This window comes from Desmodus rotundus, chromosome 6 (genome assembly GCF_022682495.2).
Source record: "Desmodus rotundus isolate HL8 chromosome 6, HLdesRot8A.1, whole genome shotgun sequence".
Taxonomy (NCBI): domain Eukaryota; kingdom Metazoa; phylum Chordata; class Mammalia; order Chiroptera; family Phyllostomidae; genus Desmodus; species Desmodus rotundus.
Genome location: NC_071392.1, coordinates 66,587,403 through 66,607,854, shown reverse-complemented (window position 1 = coordinate 66,607,854; position 20,452 = coordinate 66,587,403). Strand labels below are relative to the sequence as shown.

Below are 20,452 nucleotides of genomic sequence, written 5' to 3'. Positions count from 1 at the left end.
TCATTGTCGAGCAGGTCTGAGGCTGGAGGGTACCCGGCCTGACTGGAGGGGTTCCAGAGCCTGAGGCAGAGGCATGGGGGGAGGCTGAGTAGTGCACTCCTGGCTGCTGCCTGTAGTACTACTGCATGGTCAGGCACTTCCTTGTCCCCACCTTACCCACCTGTTGGGCCCCAACTAACTGATGGGCATGTCCCTCCTGGTGGTGCTGCACCCCTGTGTGCAAGACCCGCTAGTAACTTGGCTGGAGGACGGCTGCAGTCCTTGTGGGCCGGAAGCCAGGTGAAATTGGACAACTTTCCGTTGTCTGATTCCATCAGGTAACCAGCACGTGTCTGTGACCTCCATGGGGGTGCAGGTGCTGGCTGTGATGGATGACAAAGTCTTCTGTCCACAATGCTGGAGCTTCGGGTATAGCAGTAAAGGGCATATCATTTTCCCCCAAGCCAGTGTACCTCCCACCCTGGGGAGGTCACAGCCTCATGCTGGGGCCATAGCCACAATCAGCCCTTCCTGCCCTAAAGCAGGAGGTGACCTGTTTCCCATGGCTGCCCTCTCACCACTTCCTGGTCCCCGCTGAGCTCGGCAGCCACCATGACCTCAGCCAAGGGGCTGGGCACTGTCCTGCCAGCCAAGAAGTGAGGTGCCCAGCTCAGGATGGTGGTGAGTAGGGTGGGCACCAAGGGTTGCCCTTGTATGTGTCTCTGTACCCACCTGCACCCTGCTGAGGGTACTACCATGTGCCCCTGGCCTCATGCACGGCCTTGCTAGGGCTGCCTCCTCCTCCCACTCCAGTGCCATTCTCCCATCTAACCCTGCTGGGAGTTCATCAGCCACAGAGGCCAGCATGGTAGGAAAGGGTGGGAGGCAGGCAGTGGTGAGACAAAGGGCATGTGAGGGGCAAGTTGCCTCCTCAGCATTGCCACTGATCCTTCCTCCCCCCATCCCCACAGCTGGGTGTGGTTGGCCACTGACCAGGGGTAACTGAGCCAGTAGCTGGGACAGCAGTGCCTTGGCCTACCCCTGTGAGAGTTGCTATGGGGAGGTCTTGATGCTGGTTCCTGAACCTGCTGGGGAACTACCAGCTCTGTTAGCACCTTGGCCAGGAAGGAAGCTAAAGGGCAGAAGATACACATAGAGTTTGTCACTGTTTGCACCAGTCCATGCAGCCTAGCTGCCCAAGGAGCCCATGTGGGCCCCTGTTGTGCAGTCCATCCTGGTGGCAAGTGAAGAGGATATTTTCTGGGTGTGTGAGTACATGGGACTGAAGAACCATGAGGAGCTTTGCAGCTACATGGAGAGGATCTGGGGCAGCTCCAAACCTCCTCCCCAGACTGCCAGGCCCAAATTTTTAGGGCCTGGGTAGCCTCCTAGCCTCCTCCTCATCCTCTGGTGCTTGCTGATCCAAGTCCCCTGCCTGGTTCCTCACAAGGACTCCTACCTAGGCCCACTCTGCCCTGTCCCTTGTCATGGACCATAGTCATGAGGAAAGGCTCATGCTCCTTATTTATGGGAACCATGTCATCCTAATGTTGGGTACAAAATATACAGAGAATCACCAAAATAGAGTAGATAGTGGTGATGATGGGGGAAAAATCAAGAAGAGAGAGAGGATATCTTCAAATTGGGAAGGGAAAAAAGCTCCCTGGGTCTTATAATTACCAACCCTACATGCCTCTTTCTATAGCATGCCTTAGGTAAATAGAAGTAGGTAAAATGGCAAAGGGAAATGGATGGCTCAATGGTGGTCTTAATAGACTGAACTTTGGGCATCATGTTTCCTGCCTCAGCCTCCATGCATAGCATAGAAATCTCATGTCCAAACATTCCAAAAGTTTAGAATATGGACCACATTTAGAGACATCAATTTTTGTTTTGTTGTGCATATCATTGAAGGATATTGTGTGTGTATAAGTAGAAAGGAAAGCTCTGCTAAGTATTTTATAAATATGTTGCTAGTCTACATTTCAGGAGCTCAGTAAAATTAATTTTACTTAATGGGAAAAAAGTTAAAATTTTGCACACCTCAAATATTGGTTACAAGTCCATACCTTTGAGCAACATTCAAAGTACTATGTAAGGTAATGCAGAGAATGGTAAAGTATACTCCTCATTCTCAAATAATTAATACACACACACACTGAATAAGTTCATTATGGCATGGTAAAAATTATTTTAAGAAATATTAGCAAAATGTTATGTGAGCAAAGTGAGGGAGTATTTTCTGCTACAACTCCTATCTCAAGCAGCAGCACCAATACTAATACCCTCACCATCACCAACACCACTGCCACCACTGCCTGCACTATGGTCACTCCCATTATCACCACTGTTACCACCCTCACCACCCCTATCACCCCAAACCACACCAACACCCTGACCACAGACTGTTCTCAACTTTTGTAATATAAAAAACATAGAAATTGTAGGTGGTATTATGGCTTTTATTTCCACTGTATGAGAAACTTTCGAAATTACCAGTAGTCTGACAATTTCTCTTCATTTGCCTTAGCATTTGTCCTATCAGTCTAAGTCAGCTCACCTAAATGTTTCTGTAACTTAGCACACCTGGAAGTCAATTGTCTGCCTTGCTCAGTCTTACTGTAGCATACTCATTATGCCATTGTTCACACCTGGTTATTTATGTAGCTGATGTAACATTCTAAATTGTATTGGCCCACAAAATCAGATGGGCAACAAGAAACTTATGCAACTTCTATATTCCACTGTGATGGACCTTGAAAATATTAAAATATGCCTGCAGAAAAGCAACTATAGAATTGGAACATGACCCAGAAGCAACTACCTGAAAGTACTGAAAAGTGAGCAAAAGTGAACTGCCTTTGGAGGAATGAGTATATGAAGGAGAGTATAGAGAGACTCATACAAGTCAGTCATCTACTCCACGCTACTAGTCTGTAGCTGACATGTCATAAGACATGCACAGTCTTCTTACATGGAAAAGTTTGAACATACCAGGAACACTGAACAGAAGAGAGGAATCAAACTCAGCCAAGAAAATTATCTTCTGAAACAAAACAGCACTACTGAAGAAATATAACAATCCAGAGTTTCTCCAATCTATTCATAGTATCTGGGATACAATCCAAAAACTATATTTTCAAGAAAAAAGAAAATCTATAAAGTGTAACTCTGCAATGACTCTGATGTGTCAACTCACTGACAAGGTTTGAAAAGGATCTATTATAACTATCCTCAATGTAGAAAAATAAAACATGTTTAATAATTAATAATCCCAACATAAAGAGAATGGATTCAGTTGATAATTAGAAATAACAAAAATGGAAATATTATAATTGACACATTTTTTAAATGTAGGTGATTTTATAGCCAAATTGAAATGACAAAGTAAGGAGAAAACAAATTTGAACATAAACTAATAGAAAGTATCAAAGTAAATTCCACTCAGACAAAATGGAAAATAAAGAGTAAAGAACAGACCCTCTAGGACCTACTAGACAATAAATAGCAAATAATCACTGATCATTTTATAACAGATAGTATTTTCACATTATGTAACTGGAACACCACAGAGAAAAGAGAGAGTGACATAAAACAGGCAAAACAATCTGAAGATATTATTCTCCAAACTTTTGCTAATTTAACAAGAAATTTTTATATCCAAAATACTACACCCAAACCAAGCATAATAAACAAACAGAAACTCAAGTTTGGCAGTATCATAGTGAAACTGTTAAAGGCCAGAGAAGAAGAACAACTATTGAAAGAGGCAAATGAAAAAAAAATGTCATCTTACATACAGAGGACACCAATTTGATTAATTGTTAACATTTAATCAAAATCCGTGAAGAATAGGACAGAGTAGAGCAATATTAATTTATTAAAAAAGAAATGTCAGTGCAGAATTCTATATCCCATTAAAATATCCTTCAAAAATAAAGGTTTATTATATTATTCTCAGAAAAAAAACCTAGACAATTAATTTTCAGCAGACCTAAACTACAGGACACAATGCAGGAAGCCTTGTATGGGCAGAGAAAAAAATAAGTGATGCCAGGTACAAACGCTAGAAAATAAAGAAGTTTCTGTAATGGTAAATATTTCAGCAAATGCCAAAAAACATTTTTTTCTTTTGGATTTTTTCCTATTAATTATATCTTAGTTAATTCTTTATAACCGTATAATGATAAAAATTATTATCTTGTGATGCTTACAATACATACACAAGTAACTCATGTAAAAATGTGTATGGTATCAAATAATTCAATGAGAAAAGAGAGTTTTTCCACAAACTGTGGGACAACAATATATGAAAATAATGAACCTTGACTCTTCTCACATCTTGCACAAAAACTGAACTCAAAATTTGTCACTGACCTAAATGTGAAAGCTAAAACTACTAGACTTGTAGAAGAAATTGGAACAAGTATTTGTGTTATTTGATGAGGCAATTAAAAAATAAAGCCATGAAACAAAAACCCAACCTATACAGAAAATTAATAAAATGGATTTAAGTTTAAAACATTCTTCCATCTTCTCTTTCTCCTCTCCCACCTAGTTGGGCTCATTTATATCTTACAGCAAGGGGAAAACCAGGTTTTACATCTGACACTTGTGTGTATACTTTTATGGTTTTATGTGGAAGCCATTTCCTTAAATGATTAATATAGAATATGAGATTTTTCTTCAAAGAAGTCATTTGCCAATAATGTTTCCATTCATTTCTCAGATATTGAGAAACAAAATGTCACCAGGGAAGTAGAATAATATTTCATTTACATTTAAAATAATTCAAAAGAATAATAAGACCGACGTTTTTAGGTATAAATTACACACCATGCTGTGACACACCTTTAATTATATCTAATCATCAAAAAATCATATGAGATAAATGTCTTTCCATTTTGGGCTGTAATGCATTCCTCTACAATTCAAATGTTGAAGCTCTAAAGTATAATACTTCAGAATGTGACTACATTTGGAAGTTGTTTTTTAAAAAGTAATTAATTTAAAATAGGATCATTAAGGTGGGCTCCAATCTAATATGACTTGCATCTTTATAAGAAGAGAAGGGAGGCCTCAGAAGAAACAAAGCCTCCTGACACCTTGATCTTGTAATTCCTGCATCCAGAACTGTGGAAAATGCATGTCTACTTCTTAAGCAACTTACTCTGTGGCATTTTGTTATGGCCATACCCCTAGCAAACTACTACATTTTCATTAAATTATAAAACATCTTGTCAAGTGCATATGTTCAGAAGATGTCTAATTTTGCTTCCCAATCCACATCTGAGATTTCAAATACAGCATTTATTTTACTATACTGCACTGCTACTCTTCTTAATCTTCTTTCATAATAAATATCAGTATTAGAAATTTACACTTAATGTATTTATTACATGAAAATAGTTTAACATGTAATATTCCCCAGTCTGTCTACACTGCCTTCCCCTTCCTTCATTCCAGATTATGGGATTAAGTCACATGTGGTAGAATAGTACTGAGAAATTAATATGATTTGTTCATATTGCTTTAGGTGGATAGATGGAATAAGATGTAATAGACAATCTCCTTTCCTCAGGGCCCTGTTAAACTTCTTGATCTCCAGAGGAAACAGTCTAACTTAAAATATCAATGTCTTAAAAGGTAAATTTAGGCTTGCATTTGCAAAAACAGGAAGAAGGATACCTAGACAGTGTCCAATAGGAACTGAAAATGGAATTATGACTTTGTGAGCCACATTCCCCCATGCCTCTCAGGATGACTATGTGATGCTGCCCCCTGGGTGGCTGCACTTGGCAGACTCCAACGTTAGCCCTGCAAAGATCACTGGTTCTAAGCCAGGAAAATGGCAGCAGGGAAGACATCTTCAAGGTGAACTGGATCAATGAGCACATCACTGCGATTTCTGTGGCAGACAACAGGAATTTCTCTTTGGGGTAGGATTCTAAGGAAGAGAAAGTCTTCCCCTCTTCATCCAACCTTATTAACTAAAAATGAATTTCATCCCAGTTTGGAGAATGGGTGTATGGGGCAGTGTAAACAGGGTTACAAGAAATAAAGTTATATATTTTTTCACCATGGTGTATTTATTCCATATATACATATTCTATGATTAAATTTTAATTCCTATGACTTGTGATTGATTCACCCAGATGGCATTGTGTAGTAATGTTGTGGAGAAAAAAATGGTAGAAGTCAGGAGAAAAAAGGCTGATTTCTTTACCTTACATTTTCCTTTGATCTCTACAGAAAGTGAAACAGATGCTTCTAAGTGGTGCCCAAGAGCCACTTGGGCCATGGTTCACAGTAGAGAAGGGCACAATCGAGGAGATTAGAAGCTGAGGTACAACTTTTCATCAAACAGCATTGATTTAAATGATGGTGTTTATTTCTATGTTTATTGTAGAAGAGACAACATTGACACATCAAAGTGTTTTTGGATAAGTTAGATGGCAGAAAAGCCAACATTTTCTTGAGACATAGAGATGAGTCTTGTTACTATTGAAATATTTTTAACCAGTATACCTCATTGGTTGGCCATGATGGATGATGGTCAGTTTACTTTATATATTTATGTTTATACTCTCAAAAAGTTTTATTTTGGCTTTAACTGGACAATGAAATTATGCACTAGCATTTTGTGTACACAAGGTAGAGCTTTTTAAGACCAACCTCAGGGCTCAGTTTTTTTCTATTTTTATTAGCATGTTAGAAAATATATACTTGTCCATTTAATATTAAGGTTATATATTTGGTTACAGAATTTGGTTCACAGTGTTATTTTATTGGCCTACCACTTACAAATTAGAGGCATGTAATAGTTGGCTAACTAAAAAAAAGAGTAAATTAAAATGTGAATAAATGATATTTAATGTAAGCACTAAAATTCATTTAGGTATTTCTATAAATATAATTTATTTTTATTTTTATAATATAAAAATGTATTGATTCTATTATATACATCTGGAAAAGTCTATATAGATCATTTAGTCAAGCTCCCTCATTTTATAGTTGCAGAAACTGAAACATAATAAATAATGAGGCTATATTCAACCAACATTATAAGATATTATCCTTATGGTAAATTCTCCATATTTCATCTATTTTAATAAAAAGCAGGCATATTGAACATTATTGAAAAGAGTTTGAATACCATGTTCAAGTTAAATATTATAAATTACAGGAATTTTTATTTAAACCTTAGGAAAGGATTTGATAGTTCACATTGTATTTGTACTTAATATTGCTAATGGAACAGAGGTTTCTGAGACACATTCACTGAAACTTTTTATTATAGGAAGAGAAATGGAGGAGAGGTAAGGAGATTGGACAAGAGAAGCTACAGGCCTCCTACTTGCATTCTAAAAAATAACTATATAGATATTTATATATAAATATATATCACAATACTGATTATTAATGTCTTATAAACTTATTTGGTTTGAATTTTCAGTCTTTGAACTCTTGCTTTACTTTGTTTTCTAAAATAAATTTTCTATCTCTCCATGTAATTTTTACTGGATAGAAATTTTACAAAGTTTAAATTTGAACAGAACTTTATAATCAAGACAAAAGCTCTCAGTTGTTTTTAACTCTTTTTATTTTTATCAACCTTTGTGTTTTACCTCTTAAAACTTTCTTATGTTTGTCATCTGATATTAATATTAATATTAATTATATTAATAAGATAGTATTTCCCTGCCCAAGGAATCCATTCTCTTTCCTGTGTTTATTTATTCTCTGTCCTTTTCTTATAATTATTTTTTTGTTCCTCTAGTTAACGCAAATGTCACCTCCTCCATCATGGTTTTCCAAGAAAATTTATAAGGTTTCCTTCCTCATTGCTCTATGGATCAAATGCCTATAGCGATGGATGGGTTGTAGCAGATACTGCATTATGCCAAAAATATCACTTGTCAGGACCCAGATATCCATTTCCCAGCTGCCATAAGTGTGATTGTGTCATGCATCATAGTAAAGTCCCTCTTAGAAACTATCCTCTGGCAAATGGTGCTGTTTCACCTAAGTTTACACTCCATGTCTGTGTCTGGACTTGTTAAGGACTGGGCACATGACCCATTACCTCAATTCTGGACAGTACTTAAGTGCTCGTAGCAATGTATGGTTCCCACTATGGCATCAGCTGAGGCCTCTATTTTAACACAGTTTTCTGATTCCTGCAACACTCTGCCTCCTTCACTCCCTTACAGGCACTTTTCCCGAGAACACTCAATAAACCCCCAACATGCAGGCCGTCATGTCAGAGGCTGTTTCCAAGAAATCAATCTTTACCCAATCAAAGCACTTTATGACAGAATGTCAGTTTTGAACAACTTCTGAGCCCAAAGAATGCTAACACCTCCTCAGGGTGGTACAACCCTGGAAGGGCCTTTTGAGATCACATTCCCATTTTCTTTTCCCCACTTCCTCCTGTGGCATCCAGGAATTAGCAAACTTAAAGAATAAGGTAGAACTGCTAGATTGGAAATTTAAAAAAATAAAATAGAAAGTTTATCTCATCTTTCATTGCAGGAAATATACTAAAGAAATCCAGAAAAATAATCATGAGTTTGTAGAAGTGCACGATTATACTACAGCAGTCATATTAATTATAAACTGAGACCATTTTAGGGGCCAGTGTGACTAGAAGACTTTTGACCATGTCACCAATGAAGGCATAGATTGCCAGGTATCCAATGTAGGCAGAACTAACAAACAAATTCTCAAATAAAGTAAAACAATCAAAATGTATTATGTTGCATTTAGCACCCAACTGGTTCAATTCTGTGAATGCATGTAGAAATGAAAGAAAGCAAAGTGGTGACAGAGGCTTTGCAAATTATGCCACTTTCTTGGCTGAAATGCTATTTCTTGAGCACTTTATATTTTCCTGCTCAATCACGGAATGTGGTAAGTAGACAAAGAAAATAGACAATGCTCTTTTAAATACAAAATGTGGAGATAAGGAACAGGTGTGTTAATAGACAGAGTTATGGGAAATGAGACTGGGTCACAGATTGTTAAGCAACATTTATTGTAAAGTATTTTTCAGAAAAATTTGTTTAGTTCTCCTATATCATAGTCCTCATGGTTAGATAACTGTGCGTATCTCAGTATTTTGCATGACACACTTCTAAGACTTACAGAAAAATAAAATAAAATATTTATTGAGAACTCACAAGACAAGACAAACTGAGGCACTGTTGGTAAGTTCCTCTGAAGTATAGGAAATATGTATTGGCATCACACTTGAAACTCTAAATGTGTGTTAAAGTGCCCTCTGAAATAGACAGGAAGTTTAAATAATGACTAATACTTAATAAGGGATTGTTCTTACCCTCTTAAGCACAAGCTTATATGCTTTCACTTTTTTCTGAGTTTATGACAATAGAAACAGATGTAAATCATAAGTTTAGGGAATATTAACCATATTGAACTTTTAAGCTCGGAAATACAGACTGAGGCAAAAATAGGTGTACAGTTGTTCATATGGAAAACAATATAGTAGTTAATAAATATTAATATAAAAAGAAACTTTATGTTTCACACACTCACAATTTATCCTGTATGCTTTCTCACTTTTTCAACTTTCTCCCACTAAAATGGCAATCATTAGTTGTGAACATGAAAACTGAAAAAAATAATCATGATTATCTTAGTGTTAATACAAGTCTTATTCAGATACTTGAGTAAAACATGAGGTTTGACAATAGCTTATTTTATTTCATTTATTTTTACTTTTAAAAATTGTTATTGAATTTATCAGGGTAGCATTGGTTAATAAAATTATATATATTTTAAGTGTACAATTATATAATGCATCATTTGTATATTGTATTGTCTGTTTACCATCCAAAGTCTAAGAAACAACCCCTCTTGGTTGCTCTTGAATTCTATACCCAAGAATATGAAATCCTAGAAGAAAAGTAAACCACAGATGGATTTCTTTCTAATTTACATTAATAACATAATGTACATGTGCCTTATTCACATATATGTAGTTTATTCAAGTAAAAGATAAAATGAAAGTGCCTAACACTTTATTTATGACATATATAATTAAAATTTCTATATAACTGAATCAACTATTTCATAAATTTGTATTTAATCCACTTTTCTGACTTTAGAAGGAGAAGGCAGCAAAGTTGAGGAAGATTAAGTGCTGCAGGGGCTGAATCAACAGCACAATCTCCTTTGTAATCTGTGCTTTGGCTCTTCTTTTCATCATATATCATCATAAAAGGTGGATTTAGTTGGAAACTTGCTGTTGATGATCTGAGATCATTTTTAAAGGTGAGGGTATGACCAAAGTGTTTTCTCAAGGTAATCTTCAGTTCTGGAATATTCTTTCCCTTCCATGTCATTAACTCTACTCAGTCTGAATTGCTGGACCTTTAAGGCACTCTGCCAGGTCCATCTGTTTACTCAAGCATTTCTGAGGTTGTGAGTAAAATGTGTTTAAGGATAAGTGTATCTATTAAGGGATTACTTTCAGTAGCTGGTGATTACTAGTGCACAGTTTTAGATTATATCTGTGTTCTGAATGTGTGTATGCAGATATTTAAAGAATGGAAATTGGAAATATGTTTCTGAAAAGGTAATATAATTTATACTAATTAACTTGACATATGGTCTCAGAGTCCAGCCAAAGCCAAGGTTTCACTGAACAGTCCAATTTCTACATAATGCCAAGGAAGGAAATGAGAAAATCTGTCACTGAGTATTTTACCAACTTTAAAAAAATATTATCATTTCTTAGTAAGAAGTAAGCCCAATGTTTCATAACTTTATAGTTTTATAAATATAATCATTATATTTTTATTTCATATAGTATAGATATTCTGCCTTTCAGAAATAAGTCTGCAATATGAAATAATCTACCACTTATTAATATTAACATCTACATCAGGGATAAGTGACTCATACTTACTGGGATAGTCTCTAAGTTCACACATGGGGAAGCACATGTGTACACACACATATACACCCTCCAGTCTCTTTTCAAAATTAAAATAAGGTTCTAAAATTATGTTAAATGTATAAGAAGAGAGGAAAAGCAAGATTAAATTAGCAAATGCTAAGTAAAAGGCTCTAATGAAAAAAGCACCACAGCTGAATTGCTCTCAGAGAAAAACTGACAGTCAGATGGAAAACTTTCTGCATCGATATTAGTGTTGCACAGCAGCAGCTGCACTAGTGACACACATGCATTTGCTCTGATCACTCACATTTCACCCCTCTGCTATAGTCTAAATGAGAAGCTTCCAAAATATTAAAGAAAATTATAATCGATGATTAGATGTTAGATATAATTATTTTATATAACTTTGAAAATAAATTAGAGTTAAATACACACACACAAGGAAACAGGTCAACCAGGCTGGTTCATAGCAGTTCTTGAAAGACATAATCTAATATGATCTAATTACAATCGTCCCTCTTTTCCTCTGGGGATATGTTTAAGGCCTCCATTATATGCTTGACACTGAACATAATAATGAACCCTATACATACTATGTTTCTTCCTCTACATACATACTTATTATAAAGTTTAATTGATAAATTAAGCACTGTATGAGATTAATGACAATAGCTAATGAAAATTAGAAAAATTATAACATGTACTACAATCAAAGTTAGGTAAATATGGTCTCAAAATATTTTATTGTGTTACACTCACCAATTCACTTATGGAAAATACTTTATAGCTTCTCTGTGGCATGTGTGAATTGCCAGCTCACTACTCTTCCAGTTTGGGGCATTATTAAGTAAAATAAGGGTTATTTGAACACAAGAACTGAAGTACTACAAATGTTGATCTGATAACCAACATGGCTACTACATAACTAATGAGACTTACAGGTCTGGAGCATAAAATGTGTGGAGACACTGTACAAAAGAATGATGCATGTTCTGGCAGGACAATGGGAATTTCATAACATTATTTAGAATGACTCAAAATTTAAAACTTATGAATTGCTTATTAGTGGAATTTTACACACAGCACAGCAGCTGACCTGTGTGTAACTGAACTGAGGAAAGCAAAACTATGGATACAGGGCTACTATATTTTATTATCATATTTTTTGCTCTAACTACTGCACTTCTAACAAAGTTATGCTGTTTTTTATTTGTTTACTTTCTTTATGGAGGTTCAAAAACTGTAAAATGACAAATCAATGAAATTTTCTCCTAATGTATTAAAAATGTAGCCATATATACTGGTACAAAGTGATTTTTAGAAATCTAAAATATTTCACCAAATTTGAAGTATTTTTAATTTAATTAAATAGTATTGATATTATGATATAAATCTTAATCCCTGCACTATTTCCCCCATTCATCCCTTTCCTCGTCCCGACTGATAACTCTCCAAATGATTGCCATACTTATGATTCTGTTCCTGCTTTGGTTGTTTGCTTAATTTTTTTTTTGGTTTTCTTTGTTTTTGCTTTTTTTAGATTCAGTTAAAAGTTGTGAACTTGTTTTTCTAATGTTCATGGTTTTGATCTTCTTTTTCTTGAATAAATCATTTTAACATTTCAGGTAATAATGGCTTGATGGTATTGAATTCCTTTAGCTTTCTTTACCTTGACTGGGAGGCACTTCATCTGTCTTTCCATTCTAAATGATAGGTTTGCTAGATAGAGTAACCTAGGATGTAGGTCCTTGTTTTTCATCACTTTGAATACTTCTTACCAGTCCCTTCCTGCCTGCAAAGTTTCTTTTGAGAAATCAGCTGATAGCCTTATGAGAACTCCTTTTCAGGTAACTCTCTGATTTTTTATTGCTGTTTTTAAGATTCTCTCTTTATCTTTAACCTTTGTCATTTTAATTAAGATGTGTCTCAGTGTGATCCTCTTTGGGTCCAACTTGTTTGGGACTCTTTGTGCTTCCTGGACTTGTATGTCTATTTCCTTCATCAAATTAGGAAAGTTTTCTTTCATTATTTTTTTCAAATAGGTTTTCAATTTCTTGTTCTTCCTCTTTTCCTTCTGGCATCCCTATGATTTGGCATTTTTGGAAATGGCCCAGTGTCTTATATTATCCTTTTTTGTTTGTTTCTTTCTTTCTTCGTTCTGTTCTAGTTGAGTATATATTTCTTCCTTATGTTCCAAATTGCTGACCTGAATCCCAGCTTCCTTCCCTTCACTGTTGGTTCCTCGTGGAGTTTTCTTTATTTCACTTAGGGCAACCTTCATTTCTTCCTTTATGTTGTTGCCATGCTAAAGGAGATCTCTGAGCATCCTGATCACCAGTGTTTTGAACTCTGCATCTGATAAGTTGGCTACCTCTATTTCATTTAGTTCTTTTTCTGGGGTTTTGGTCTTCATTTGGGGCATATCTTTGTCTCCTCAATTTGACAGCCTTCTTATATTTGTTTCTGTGTATTAGGTAGAGCTGCTTTTATCTCTTAGTAGCATGACCTATGTAGAAAATACCTGTGAATTCTGTGGACCTAGCCTTAGGTAATTGCCAAGGTGAGACAATCTGCATTACCACTTTGTGGCTCTGTGTGTAGGGAGGGCTTTGAGAGGGAACCATGATGCTGCCTGGCTTCTTGTGGTTTGCCCAGGTCTTACTCCATTTTCAGTCACTTCACCCACTGCCCATATGTACTGGCACTCTTGCAGCTGCTGTCCTGGTGGTAAACCCAGAGTCGGTGGGTTTGCTACATTTTAAGTCCATGTGGGGCATTTAAGCAGTGAAATTCGGGCAGTTTCTTTAACAGCCTCAACCCCCACTGGGTTTTATATCAAAGGTAATGAAGATATTACTTCCCAGTGCTGGAACCCTGTGCTTTGGGGTCTGGCCTGGGGCTTGGATTGCTCACTCCCAAGGTATCCCTCCTGATTTTTTATCCACTGTATGTGAATGTGGGACCTTCCAATTCACCACTGCCACCACCTCTCTGCTCTCCATGACTCTGCCCCTCCTACCCATTTGGATGAATGTGGTTTCTTTAAATCCTTGGTTGTTTGACTTTCATACAGCTTGATTTTCTGATGGTTCTCATTATTATTTGTTTTGAGATCTGGTTGTAATTATTTCTATGGTGCATGAAGAGGTAAAGCATATCTACCTATGCCTCCATCTTGAGCAGAAGTTCCTGTATCCTTAACTACTTAAATTAATGCTTGTTGGGAACTGCCCTGCCTGGTTTCAGAAGCTGCAAACCCCCCATGGCTAAGGCTGAGTGAGAGACCTGGGGACCATAAGCCACTAAGGAGACAAAGCTTATCTCCCTGGCAAGGGCACCACCTCTGCCCACTTTACTTCACCCTGCTTGGCCCTGAGCCTGACCAGTTAGCCAATGATGGGTAAGATTCCTCAAGAGAGGGACAACTTAAGACAGGCATGGTCATAAAGAGGCCCACAGGGAAGGGACTTGGGGGGCTATAGAAAAAGGGGGTGATGGACCCTTGCCCCTCGGCTTTGACAGAGCCTGAGTCCTCATTCTGTCTGCAAGAAGTCTCCTAATCTCTTGGCTGCCTTACTTCCCCTGCCTGACTTAAGCCTGAAGCAATGACAGAGGGCAGTGCAGCCCTGGGCAGGAAAGGACAGATTCCCTGGGGTGATTAGGCCTAAAAAAGAATGCATAAAATCCTGTGAAACCTGCTTTGCTAAGAAGGTCCTCAGTTTCCTGATAAGGGTCCAAGCATGAAATGAGTTTGCTTCCCAAAGTTTTATAGCCCTTTAGCTAACTGACCCTGACTCAGAATAAGCCCTCAGAGTTCTTTGTATGTTATCTATTGTTGGGAACCGCCCTGCCTGGTTTCAGAGGCTGTAACCCCCCATGGTTAAGGCTGAGTCAGAGTTGGGACCATAAGCCACTAAGGAGACAAAGCTTATCTCCCTGGCAGGTGTGCCACTTCTGCCCACTTCACCCTGCTTGGCCCTGAGCTTGGCCAGTTAGCCAGTGACGGGTAAGAATCCTCAAGGGAGGATCAACCTAAGACAGGTTCTGGTCACGAAAGAGGCCTGCAGGGAAGGACTCGGGGGGCTGTGGAAAAAGGGGGTGATAGACCCTCGCCCCTGGGCTGTGAAATAGCCTGAGTCCTCATTCTGTCTGCAAGAAGTCTCCTAATCTCTTGGCTGCCTTACTTCCCTTGCCTGACTTAAGCCTGAAGCAATAACAGAGGGCAGTGCAGTCCTGTGCTGGGAGGGGCGGATTCCCTGGGGAATCAGGCCTAAGAAAACTACATACATTCCTGTGAAACCTACTTAATTTGTACCCTCAGTTTAAGAGATAAGGGTCCAGACCTGAGATGAGTCTGGCGCCTAAAGTTTTATGGCCCTCTAACTAATTGGCTGTAACTCAGAATAAGCCCTCAGAGTTCTCTGTAAATCTTGTATTGTTTAACCCTTACTGACTGACAATGATTGATGAGCTCTATCTGTATTCCTATGCGAATTAACCTAATAAAAGCCCGTGGAGAGAGAGGCTCGGGGCCCTTCTCCCCTTGAGAGAAACGGCCACCTTTCCTCGCCAAGCAGATCATGTCTTGGTAGTCTTTTTCTTCATCCGTGGCGGAACCTGGGGGGCTGCGTTAAAGCCCCCCGACAATCTATTGTTTGATCCTTACTGCCTGACAATGATTGATGAGCTTTACCTGTATTTCTGTGCAAATTGAACCCAATAAAAGCCCACTGAGGAAAAGGCTCTTGGTCCTTCTCCTTTGAAAGATCAGCCACCCTTCCTCCCCAAGCAGATCCTGTCTTGGTAGACTCATTCTCATCCGTGGTGGACAGACGGCTGGGGGGGCGGGGCTGTCTGCAGGCAAAGCTCCTCTACAAATGCTTTTAGCATTTCCAATGTACGTTATTGGTCATTCACTCTTTTCTTTGACATTTTTTTCTTTGTAGACAAATTAAAAAACTCCTATTTTATTTCTATTATTCTTTCTTTATAACAGTTGGACAAAGTTAAAGTAAAAATGATAATAAAAGTCATTTTAAATTTAGCATTCCCTCAAAACTGAAAAAAACAAAAACAAAACAATCAGAAAAACAAAAACAAAAGAGTGTTCAATTGAACACTCTTCAATTGAAAAAAGAAAAGTTTCCATTCCATCAAAGTAAAAACCTCCAAACAGATTAAGATTTTCTTGCTAGTATTCAAAATGTCAATATTGGTGGTGGAGAGGAGCCTTTTGTTAAACTACTCTTGACTTTTTAAAAAATGCAAATTTTTTGAATACAAGTAGCATAAACCTGCCTAACATGTAGAACAAGAGTTCATATCCACACATATTTTGCCAGCAGATACTGTGAAACAGGTGCTTTTAAGAATGCATACCTATAAATTATTTACCTCACATTGATTTATTTCTTGTTTCTCTTTTTTTCTTATTGATTCTGTCAACCTATTATTGGTCTTTTGATTCCTGACTGATTCTATAAATCCATAACTCATCACATAAATTACTCAGTAAAATTATTGTTCTGTCAATCCATGCCCTATCTAGAAATTTCACATATAAGATTGAAAAATGAACACCGCCACAAAGATAAATTTGTGATTCTAAACCAAAGTTAAAACTCTTCAAAACAAAAATGTATTTCATATGATTTTACTCATATGTGAGATATAAAACAGAAAGCAACAAACAAGCAAGATTTAAAAACAAAATACTCATTGACAAAGACAACTGTACAATGGTTACTAGAGAGAGGATAAGGGGGCTGGGGGCTGGAGGACAGGGTGAAGGGGCTCAAGTGTATGGTGACAAAAAGGGACTAGACTATGGGTGGCAAACACAAAATACAGTATTATAGAATTGTATACTCGAGCCAATATCAATGAATAAATTTAATACAATTTTTTAGAAAGACAATTTTGAGAAAACTTTCAAAGTTTAAGAAGAAATAGTCAGATGGGAAGTAGAAAATAAAACACGAAAATCAGAGAATATTTTGTGGATTTGTAACATTCAATCAAAAGGATCTCCAGAAAGAAAGAAAGAAAAAATAGAGGGAAGACAATATCAAGAGTCAAAGTAACTAAGTTAGAAAATGAACTTGACCTAAGATAGAGGGAAGCAGGAAACTATTGTTCTTTCTTAGAAACTTGTTGAATTCATGTAAAAATTATGTGCATGTATTAATTGGTAAAATTAAAGAATTATTAAGTTAAAAAATGAGTTTAGGTGAGCTAAGAAAATAAATTTAATATTAGCAGGTATACTTATCACCTGAACAACAGAAGGTTTCAGTCAAATGTTAGTTTAAGTTCTTTGAATCAGAAATTTGAGTCAATGGATCATTTCATTTATATGCCACATTATAGGAGCAGACTCATTCAAAAATAAAATTAAATTATTTGTTAATTTTTTAATATTATTTTCTAGTCTCTTCTTTATTTCTCTTTACATTTACAAAATTTTAATAAGTGAATATTAAAGATATTTGGGTAGATATTAGCAAGATAGAAGGCAAGATAATTGGATAACATCACTCATAGATCACACATCTAAAAAATGAAGACAGACAAGAGGATTAACTCTGACAAATATTTTGTCTTTACAAGGACCAATAGGAAAATATCTTATTTCACAGCTAATGTGTGAAACTTTAGGACAAGTTTTTATTTATTAACTAGACATCCAATGAAATTTATGTTAAAACTAATGCTTCATAAGAACATTTATTTCCACTTTCCATAAAAATCTTAAGGACTTAACATAGTAAAAATTCATATCAATTCTACATGTGTATGTGTGTGTATGTAAAGTCTTCAAATATATATGTTTGAAGATTTTAAAAAGCCCAAATCAAACCAGGATGAAATTTAAACCACTTGACTCACAGTCTTAATTATACCTATTTATAATCCTTTATTAAAATCATATCTCAAGGTAATCTAAGATAGAAATATACTAGTAAATTTACATTAGTGATTTTGAGACAGTCCTTTTTGTTTCATAAGTTAAGTTTTTAATATGCTTCTTTAATATATCATAGAACTTCAATATTTTAAAGGAAATTATTTTGTATGCAGCATTTAAATAATAATTATGAAGCATATTGAGGAAATTCAGAGTATTAGAGAATATTATTTATGTTTTGTGTGGAAGAAAACCTGTTTTTTTAATAGCATTAAATTTTCTAGGGGGGAAATGGCAGAAAACTGTACTTGAACAACAATTAAAAAAAGTTAAAAAATGTTTCTACTAGCCTTTAATTTACATATACTCTATCTCGGTAGTCTCAAAAGTAATATAAAGCAGATATTTCCTACCATGAGGATATTAGGTTTTCTGTAAGTATCACTTCTGAAGAACTAACATATAAATGCACATTTTCATTATAAATCAATGTATATGTCCAATCATGTATGTTTTAGATAAAATGGGTGTTTCATAATTACCATTTCACTGACTTTTTATGTAATGTTTGAAATAAATGACAGAGAAAATGCTAAGTGACAATTGTGTACTAATTTTGTGGCATTCTACACATATATAAAATGCAATAATGTTCACAACAATTTGGTTTTTTTAATTTGCATAATATATTTAATTCAAATTAGCTAAAGAACATATATGCATAGCCCATAGACACAGAGAGCAATGTGGTGAGGGCCAGGGCTGGGGGCAAAAGGAGTGAAAATGGGGAAACATCTGTAATAGCATCAACAATAAAATAAATAAATATAAATAAATAAATAAGCTCTATCTCAAATAAATAAAAATTATGAATAGAATATTGCTCTTTTTTCCTATTGCCTATATTTTTTTCTTCTTTTTTTAAAATTTTCATTGTTATTCAATTACAGTTGTATGCCTTTTCTCCCCATCCCTCCACCCCACCCCAGCTGAACCCACTTCCCTCCCCCACCTTCACCCACCCCCTTGATTTGTCCATGTGTACTTTATAGTAGTAGTTCCTGTAACCCCCTCTTCCCACTGTCCCCACCCCATTCTCCCCTGGCTATTGTTAGATTGTTCTTAACTTCAATGTCTCTGGTTATATTTTGTTTGTTTTTTCTTTGCAACAGCATGGATGGAACTGGAGAGCATTATGCTAAGTGAAATAAGCCAGGCGGTGAGGGACAAATACCATATGATCTCACCTTTATTGTCTATATTTTTTATTTGTTTTTAATTCAGGCAATTAAATCAAGAAACTGATATACCAGCAATAGAAATCATCACTAATATAATGGTTTCCATGAAAATTGATTTGATTTTTTAAATAATATTTTGGCAAATTAATCATAAGTAAGAGACATATCTTCCTTATAGAAGAATTTCAGAGGGACCTGAAGATGGCGGCAACATAGGTGGGAGCGGAATCCACTTCCCCTCAGCGCCAGGGAAATACCTAGCTGATCTGAGGAGCAGAGCGAACAGCCAACAGTACTCCAGCATATATGAAGATTAGAGACCAAAGATAGAGGACATTGAAAGATCTGACGGTAAGAAGAGTGTTCAAGGACAATAAGGTCCCCGGGTCCCGGGAACGCGCGGTACAAGGGCGGCAGAAGCGCCAGCCCTGGCGCAGGGGCGGCTGCAGGAGTCTTGGGAGAGGGCCAGGCTGCGCTGTAAGCAGCCAGGTGCTTGATTGGACCAGGGGAGCTTGAAAAGGAGGAATTTCTCAAAAAGAAAAAGAAAATAGAGACACTCAGGGGCTAGTTAGAGAACTCTCAGTAGTAACCGAGGCCACTGGCGCCCCTCCCCCCTCCGCCCCTGGACTGCGAGCTGGGGGGGGCGGGGGGGGGATAAACAGCACAAAAAGTGAGGGCGCGCAGATTAGCGAACGGGGCCCATACATGAAACCCTGGAGGGGCGCCCACACCTGAAACCTCCGAGATCATTTGCAGCTGAGGCTAGCAGCTCCACCCACGAGCCCAGGACCTTGGAGCCGAGTGCCGTGTGGTTCAGTCCCGGGGCGGCCCCACCCGCTCGAGAGACTCAAGCCCAGGGCGGCTGGATCGGCCCCCAAGCATAGAACCTCAGGCGCGGGGGATTGCGCGCTCGCCCAGCGCAGGGCCGGCTGGGTGCGTGTTTTCCGGGCACAAAGCTGCTGGCGAGTGTACTAACTCCAGAGTCCCAAGCCCAGGCGGCTCGATTGGTCAGCCGGCAGCGCGCTCAGGGCACAAAATACATCACAAACCCAAAGCGGCTGGATTCCCCGGCTGCGCGAGCACGCCTACCAAGCCAAAGCCGCAGGAGCCGCTGCTTGCGTGTCCCAAGAACAAAGCTGCTGGAGTGGCTGATCAACGGCCTGATTGACTGCCTGGGTCACACCTACAAAACAGCGAAGAGTGTGACCCAGGAAGGGAGAAAAGTGAAACCAGTCCTTCCAACCACCCCCTCCAGTTGCACAGACAGGACACCAGCAGATATAACCTGACCGGTTCAAAGCCAAAAGAAGATTTCTTTTCTTTTATTTTTTCTTATCTTTTTTCTTTTCTTTCCTTTCCCCCTGAATTCCTTCTTCCTCTCTCCTTTTTTTCTTTTTTTTC

At 37.5% G+C, this 20,452-nt stretch overlaps 1 pseudogene; it reads left to right on the top strand.

Annotated features, from left to right (window-relative positions):
- The first annotated feature begins 73 nt into the window (after positions 1 to 73).
- Positions 74 to 20,219, top strand: LOC112299809 (transmembrane protein 132A-like; annotated as a pseudogene).
- The last annotated feature ends 233 nt before the right edge of the window (positions 20,220 to 20,452 follow it).